General features: G+C 40.6%; 1 non-coding gene across 1 annotated transcript; it reads left to right on the top strand.

The window, feature by feature from the left end:
* Nucleotides 1–1,366: 1,366 nt before the first annotated feature.
* On the top strand, nucleotides 1,367–1,458 carry LOC115690361 (small nucleolar RNA U30). The gene has a single exon (XR_004006832.1). It is a non-coding gene; the product is annotated as a small nucleolar RNA U30 (small nucleolar RNA).
* The last annotated feature ends 7,369 nt before the right edge of the window (nucleotides 1,459–8,827 follow it).

Raw genomic sequence — 8,827 nt, 5'->3', positions numbered from 1 at the left:
TGTGGGTCCAAAATGGAGATTTACATGCAAAGTGAGGAGTGTTTTCGGCACTTTTTATTAGAATTAACAAACGCGGAAAGGAAGGAAGGAAATTGGAAAATTGTCTATAAAAAGAAGATACACTTGGGATGAAATGGAATATGCACTTTATGAGGGGGGAGAAAAACTGAGAAACTTTATGAAATTGGCAGCATTTAGAGTTTACTGAAAATTCACTTTGATCCCCCCCCTAAGTTTTGGGGTGTTTAATTTGGCTCATCTGCCAATTCCACTCCATATAGACCATTGATTCTCCGTAACTATCTAAGCTAATTACAATCCAAAAAACTTGATGAAAAATGTTTCACGATAACTAATACTAATTCGCGTGATAAATCTTTGGTGATGATTTAAGTACTTCCATCATATTTTCATTCAAAACTTAGAGTGTGTTTGTTTTGGGAGAAAACTTCGTGAGGAAGGAAAATACTTTTTGAGAAATCGTTTTTACTTTTCAGATTGGGAAATTCATCTTTCTAACTTTAAGCATGCATGTTTTCTTTGACAATAAATTATTTTCCGTTGACTGATTATTTTAAGCAAACCAAATGCTTGAAAGTCCATAATATCAATTCACGGAGAACTTTTTCACTCAAACAAACACACCCTTAATATAAATGCTCAGCCTACACTAAGCGACCACACGTACGAATTCGCAAAAAAACGAAATTCACAATCTTATTAGAGTAATTCCTCCACATATGCAACATTGGCAACTTTATCTTCGACTGCGGCAAATGAAGCACATGAGGATCTATAGGAACATTTGTAGCATAGACTTTAGAAAAGAAAAGCCTTACATAGAGGCATGAAGCATTTAACAATCGTCGTTGAAATATATTACAACCACAAAAGGACCAATATTATCAACAGAAAACACGATGCGTGGGACTAAAATCGATCAATGCCGAAAGTGCAATTGACCAAAAGCGCGACTTTTCCCTTTTAAGGGACTACAAATTGTAATGTAAGCGGACGTCAACTGTCGGTGTCGACAGCACAATTTCCGTCAATTAGAACCGGAGAAAAAATACATAAAAAAATGGGGTAAAGTTCGACACACCGAACAGTACGGGGACTGAAAGTGTAATATCATCTTTTCGCGAGGACGGGAAGGCAAATTTCCTCAGAATCGGGACCACACAGGAAGAAAAAAAAAAAAAACCAGCTTCGTCCCACTCTGTGGTGGCTACATAAACGCGAGGAAAGCCAGACCCAGAAACCCTAATCCGGCGAGCTTGAGAGCAGCGGACGACTCATTCGTCCTCGGTCTCTTAGGCTGAGGCTCTGTTTGTTTCCTTCTGGGTGTGCGTTTGAGAGGAGAAGGTGCGATGATGATGAGATTCACATATATGATCTCGTTAATCCGATCTCCATGAGGACAAAATCTCTCCATCCATTCGTTCATTTCGGCTGAGCACCTTCGTCTTCTTCCAATTTGTTTTCAACTGGCCTCTGCTATTTTTTTTTTTTCCCTCTGTTTTTCCGATTTTGTCATTGGTACACATTCATTTTCCAGATGTTCTTGCCATGTTTTGAGGTAGTTATTTCAAGATACTGAGGTTTGCAAGATCTGTATGGCTGAAGTTTTGATTACTAGTCTCTTGGTTGGAAAAGAACTGCAGTTGGCAAACCAAACCCGATTCTGAGAAACCCGTCCAATCCCAATAAAAAAAGAAAAATTCGTGGAGTATTCCACTCATATAAGATTGAATTCGAAATAAGAAAATGTCACGGTAGCATTTAGTGAAGAAAAATAAAATAGCTCACCTTCAAGAACGAAGGGCTCGTAAAGCATTCTAATAAGAAGTTCTTCCTCCATTTTTTATATTTGTGCTCTCACTCTAAATTTCCAAAGTTTATGTAGTTCTTTGTTTCCAACATTTAGTATTAATATAGGGATGAAATTCCTAATTTAAAACTTCAATTGTGAATCCTAAGATTGAGCTAATAACCACTAATCTCAACCGTATATATTTACTTTGTTTGCTTTTGATTATATTTTATTTTATTTTTGATTATGTAAAAAAACACTTGTGCGTGTATATATGGAACTTGTCCTTTTAACTTTGCAATCATTTTTTATGGTATTAGAGCCTCCAAAAACATTCAAGGCGAAAAATATCAGTAACCATCTAGCCTTCTACCTTTACTAATGCCAAAAGCCGACCCTAATTGCCATCAACCAGCCTCCTAACTCCCTATTAAGCTCTCTGACACCATAAGAATCACGACGATTGGATATTAAATGAACAAAATATTATAAGTTTTCACCTTGGTTGTCCATTTAGCATGATTCCTAGAAATTCGCAATCCCTACACTTTCTCGAAAGTTGAACCACTTTTCTAGATAATTCCAGTTACAAACTATCAAGTGGCAAAGAAATTAGGTTAACCGGAGGTCGGACGTAGTCATGGCCACGGTTCGGAACCGGCCGGTTCCGGTTCGGATCCGGCGGTTCCGGTTCGTGGCCATGTGTGAACCGGAACCGCCCCTAGCGGTTCCGGTTCTGGTTCGGAACCGGCCGGTTCCAGTTCCGGTTCCAAACCAGCCGGTTCCGGTTCCGGTTCCGAACCGGCCGGTTCCGGTTCGTAATTTAAAAATTAAAAAAATAAATTATGAAATAAAAAAATAATGAATTATAAAAATATGAAATAATGAATTATTCAATATAAATTATAATCAAAATGAAAATTATAGGGGTGATCGGTTCCCGGTCGGAACCGGGAACCGAACCGGTAAGACCGGTCCTTTAATTTTAGAACTAGGAACCGGACCGGCAAATCATAGAACCGGGAACCGGACCATTGGTCCGGTCCGGTTTTAGGCGGTCCAATGGAACCCTTTGCTCTTAACTAGCAAAGGATCGTAGCCACAAAAGGCATACAACTTCACATACTCATGACTTGGCTTGGGTTTTATAAACAACCCCTTTAATGATCTCTTCATTCCCATTCGATGTGCGACTCTTGGCATTTACATGAAGACAAGCCAAGAGTCTCACATTGAAGGTGTTCAAGGCAAGCCGAGAGTCCCACATCGAATGGGAATGAAGAGACCATCAAAAGGGTTGTTTATAAAAGCCAAGCTAAGCTTTGTAATTAGAGTTCAATACACTCAAGCCAAGCATTGTAATTGGATATCAATGCACTTACAATGCATGGCAATTAGAGTTCAATTTGTTTTATAAAAAAAAAATTAAATAATGAACTTTTTTTAAAAAAATATTCATTATTATTTTTTTTTTAAAAATAATTTGGAACCGGAACCGGGCCCGTAGGCCACGGGCCGGTTCCGGTTTCGAACCGCGGGCCCGGTCAACGGGCCGGTTCCGAGCCAAAACCGGCCTGTGGCCATGACGAGTCGGATGGATAACCTATCATTGATCCAAGTTTTGTCAATGCATAATTAGATAGTTGTTCATTTGCTCATTTTTTTTCTCGAGGAATACTCTCTATCTCTCTCTTTCAATTACATTCTCTCAAATTCTCAATACTAATCCCTAGTATCTTTCCTAATTAATCCAAACAGTCCACGCAAGCTGCCGGATCGGTCTCGAAAATTCAGTTGCGGGATCATAGAACTTCCCGTAGAAAAACTAAATGAATATTCTCAATAAGTGATTTTAGCTTTGAAGACTATTCAAATTTCACCCCAATTAGTAATTTATTCGAGCTTATGTTAAATTTTTCTTTAGAGAAAATTAACTTTAATTAAGTGAGATAATTAATCTTTCATCTAATCAGTGTGAAGAGTTTATTCCAATTCCAGCAAAACTTTGTGATAATGTGACTCAATTACAGAAATTCTATTTTACCAAACTTTCTTATTGTTCATAAATTTTAGAAAAATGAGTTCGGGCAATAGCCCTTGTTGTAATGAATGTAAAATAAATTTCTGATAAGGGTGGTATTGATCTCGCAACTATCATCATAAATGCTACCGAAATTTGATGATGTAAATAGGATTTTTTTTTATCACAAAAGTGTCTTAATTTTACTGATAACTTAAAAGTAGACCACAAGAGGACTCAAAATCATAACATAACAAATACCAAAAAGGATGGAGGGATTGGAAATCCAATTCGGGCTCAGAGACTCATTTTGGTAGGCCTTCGCAACCCAGTCGGCAGGCTGATTAGCTTCCTTGGAACAAAAGGCTAGAGACACTCCCTACATTTGGGCCATAATCTGCTGACAATCCTCAATGATGGACCGGACTACCCATGGGCTTTCTAGTTGGCCCAAGATATGAAGAGTTGATGATAAGCTATCACTTTCCACTCTCACCTTCTCACGCCGCTAGGGTTTCAGCTACGAGGGCCGACACAACATGGATTTTCTTGGCGAAGTAGGCCACAAGGAGCCCATTAGCATCTCTACATACCCCAGCCACTGAACCCACTCTAGACTCACTGCACTAGGAGAGATCGACATTCAATTTCAGAGTTCCTAGGGGGCGGCGGGAGCCATCTGCCAAGATCCAGAGGTACTCTATCTTCTCTCTTCTGTTTCCTTTTGCTTGGGTTCCATTTCACAAAGAACTTATACAAATTGGTAGCTTCCTCGACTAGATGGGCAGATCTCGGTTTGTGATTTCTAAACACCACGGATTTTCTTTCTTTTCAAATAAGCCACAGAGTGCCGGCTAGGAGAGCTTGTGAGGAAATGTCAGCTCGCTTAGATAAGTTGTCAAATAACCATTTTATCGATTCTTGTTATATTTAGCGGGGAAGTGTCAAGGTTGAGCCGGGGTTTGACCAAATGTGTTTCGTCTAGTCACATAGAAGCAGGAGATGCTCGGGTGATGCGGAATCTATTAGTGGTGCGTTTTTGGACCGATTGGACAGGCAGAAGTCCAAACGGAAGGCGAAACAGTGATGTGACTAGAACCGGTGGGCCCGATCGACGACATCGGATATTTTTTATGAGTTAATTTAAAAAGGCATTTTTCTAATTTTGATGTTTTACGCTTTCCAATTTAGATTAGGTAACTTTCCTATTATGATTAGGTTTCCAATTTAGATTAGGTAACTTTCCTATTATGATTAGGTTTCTTATTGTAATTAGGTTTAACCCCTATAAAAGGGTGTTTAGGGTTGTTTTGAAGACAGAACATTCTTATCATCAATATTGAATTTCGAGATTTTTCTCTCTAAGCAAGGTTTTGCTTGAATTATTCGCGGAACGCTGCGTCAGGTGGTATCAGAGCCTATGGCGACTGGCGGTGGTCTTCATGACGATGCTCAGGAGACTGGAGCCCCAACCGTTGGGGACGACGCGCTGCAACGTTTGGAGCAACGTTTGATGGAACGCTTGGATCAACGATTCGATCAAAGTTTTCGTCGTTTCGAAGAACGATTTGACGAGTTAACAGAACGATTCGAAGGTCTCGGCATTGATGTGAACCGGAATCGGCGGAACAACAGAAGGCCGGGTGCAGATCTTGCTCGCGGTGATCCTGTTGATAGGCCTGTTCCTGTTCGCAGGCAGAATAACCCTCTATTTTCAGAGAGTTCGGAAGAAGAAGAAACTGAAAATTTTGATGAGGAACGTGCTAATTATGGCGGCAGACGTCGTCATGGAGGATTTCAAAGAGGATATGATCGGAGAGATAGAAGACGACGCTATGACGATCGTGAAGGTAACGACTTTAAATTGAAATTCGATATCCCTTATTTTAATGGTAGTCTAGGCATAGAAGAATTTATGGATTGGCTTGCCGATATAGATAGATTTTTCGACTATATGGAGACCCCTGGTGAGAAAAGGGTGCGATTAGTAGCCTGTAGATTAAAGGGCGGTGCGTCTGCATGGTGGGAGAGATTACAGAATAGGAGAGAACGAGAAGGGAAAGAGAGAGTTCGAACTTGGACTAGGATGAGGAGGCTGCTGAAGCAAGAATTCCTTCCACCCGACTATGAGCAGATTATGTTCCAGCAATACCAACGTTGCCAGCAGGGCAATCGGACTGCGCATGAGTATATGGCCGAATTTATGAGATTGGCGGAGCGGAATAATTTATTAGAGACGGAGGGACAGCAGGTGGCCAGATATCTTGATGGTTTGAAACCCTTCATTCGAGATAAAATTGGAGTGCAGTTTCTGCGAAATTTAACTGAAGCCAAGAATATGGCGAGAAGGCAGAATTGATGCAGCAAGATAAGGGAAGAAGAGGCTACGAAAATTATTGAGATAGCAGCTCGAGCAGTTCGGTAGAAAAGAGCAGTTTCAATAATCGCTTTAACGCAGGGCGAAATCAGGAAGATAAGGTGGTAGAAAAGCGCCCTATGAACGAGCCGAGGGATAAGGGAACGCAAGCACAGAAAACTGCGAACCCTAACCCTTATACTAAACCAGCCGCGATAAAGTGTTACAGGTGTAATCAGCTTGGGCACCATTCTAATGAATGCCCTCAGAGAAAGACCGTAAACGTAGCAGCGAGAGAAGAGGAGGAAGATGGATATTGCTGTGCGCCGGATGGTGAGGACGATGATTTTGAAGATGAAGAAGAGGAGCAAGTAAACTGTGTGGTGCGTAGAATGATGTTGGCCCCAAAACAAGAAGATGATTCGTAGCGCCATCAGTTATTCCGAACCAGGTGCACCATTCTGGGAAAGATCTTTGCTGTGGCTATTGATAGTGGAAGTATGGAGAATATCATTGGGAATGAGGCAGTGAAGAAGCTGGGAATACCCGTGAAGAAGCATCCTAATCCTTATACGTTAGGATGGATTAAATTTGGAGTGGAAAGCATTTAGGTAACTGAGCGATGTAAAATTCCATTCTCCATTGGAAAGTATCATGATGAGCTGTATTGTGATGTAGTAGACATGGATGTATGTCATGTGTTATTTGGGAGACCGTGGCAATTTGACGTAGATGCTCAGCATTCGGGAAGAAATAATTAGTATAACCTCGTGAAGGATGGAGTGAAGTATACGTTGCTGCCACTAAAGAACAAAGGAAAACAAGCTGCTGAAAATAATTTCCTTACCCTTACGAGGAAATTTGAAGCTGAGGTTAAGGAGACCCGACAGATTCACGTGCTGGTCATGAAACAAGCAATTAAGACTGAGGCTGAATTACAAGTGGAGGAGCAGCCCGAATCAGTTAAACCTTTATTGAAGGAATTTAGCGAACTGATGCCTGAAGAGATTCCAGATGGGTTGCTGCCTATGCGTGATATTAAGCACCATATAGACTTAATTCCTGGTACTAGTCTGCCAAATTTACCGCACTACAGGATGAGTCCAAAAGAGAGCGAGATTCTAAAAGAGAAGGTGGAGGAGTTGTTGCAAAAGGGACACATTCAGAATAGCATGAGCCAATGTGCTGTTCCGGCCTTGTTGACTCCTAAGAAAGATGGGAGTTGGCGGATGTGTGTAGATAGCAGAGCTATTAATAAAATAATCGTGGGTTACAAGTTTCCAATTCCAAGATTGGATGACATGCTGGATAGGTTGCACGGTGCTAAGTGGTTTTCGAAGCTGGATTTGAAGAATGGATACCATCATATTCGGATTCGGCCCGGAGATGAGTGGAAGACAGCTTTCAAAACAAAGGAGGGGTTGTACGAATGGTTGGTGATGCCTTTCGGACTTTCCAATGCTCCAAGCACTTTCATGAGGCTTATGAATCAGGTTCTGAAATCTTTTATTGGCAAATTTGTTGTAGTTTATTTTGATGATATCCTGATTTATAGTAAGACCGATGAGGATCATCTGATGCATTTAAGGGAGGTGTTGACAGCCTTACAGATTAATAAGCTGTATATTAATCTTAAGAAGTGTAGTTTTTTAACTAATAAGCTATTATTCTTGGGGTTTATTATTATTGCTGAAGGAATAGAGGTAGATGAGGCGAAGGTAAGAGCAATCAGAGAGTGGCCGACACCTAAAATAGTTTCTGACGTTAGGAGTTTTCATGGGTTAGCTACTTTCTATCGGCGATTTATTAAGAATTTCAGTACTATCGCAGCCCCAATTACTGAATGTATGAAGAAAGGCAAATTTCTATGGGGAGAGGAAGCTGAGAATAGTTTTGCTATTTTGAAGGAGAAGTTATGTACTGCACATGTTCTTGCTTTACCTGATTTTGATAAACTGTTTGAAGTGGACTGTGATGCTAGTGGAGTGGGTATAGGAGCTATTTTATCGCAAGAGCGCAGACCAGTTTGCTATTTTAGTGAGAAGCTCAGTGACACAAGGTAGAAGTGGAGCACTTATGATAAAGAATTCTATTCTGTCGTAAGGGCTTTGAAGACCTGGGAGCATTATCTGATTGGGAAAGAATTCGTCCTTTATTCTGATCATGAAGCTTTGAAGTATCTGAATAGTCAGAAGAGGATTAGCAAAGATATGCATGCGCGATGGTGTCAATTCTTGCAAAAATTTCCTTTCAGATTACAGCACAAGTCAGGTATGCATAATGTCGTAGCAGATGCATTGAGTAGGAGAGCTGGCTTGTTGATTACATTAAGCCAAGACATCTTGGGGTTTGAGCAGTTGAAAGACTGTTATGCAGATGATGATGACTTTGGAAAAATTTGGGAGTCATGTGCTGCTGGTCAACCTGTACAAGAATTTTATGTGCAGGATGGCTATTTGATGCGTAGCAACCAGCTTTGCCTTCCTCGAACATCATTACGAGAGAAGGTAATTCGCGATTTACATGATGGTGGATTAGCTGCACATCTAGGTCGTGATAAAACTATTGCTGCAGTCCGGGAGCGATTTTACTGGCCCCAGTTGCGTAGAGATGTCAGTAGGTACGTACAAAAATGTTA

Source organism: Syzygium oleosum, unplaced genomic scaffold (assembly GCF_021117445.2).
Source record: "Syzygium oleosum isolate NSW1041296 unplaced genomic scaffold, Sole_v2.1 Sole_v2.02, whole genome shotgun sequence".
NCBI lineage: Eukaryota > Viridiplantae > Streptophyta > Magnoliopsida > Myrtales > Myrtaceae > Syzygium > Syzygium oleosum.
This window is presented reverse-complemented; position numbering and strand designations above follow the sequence as displayed.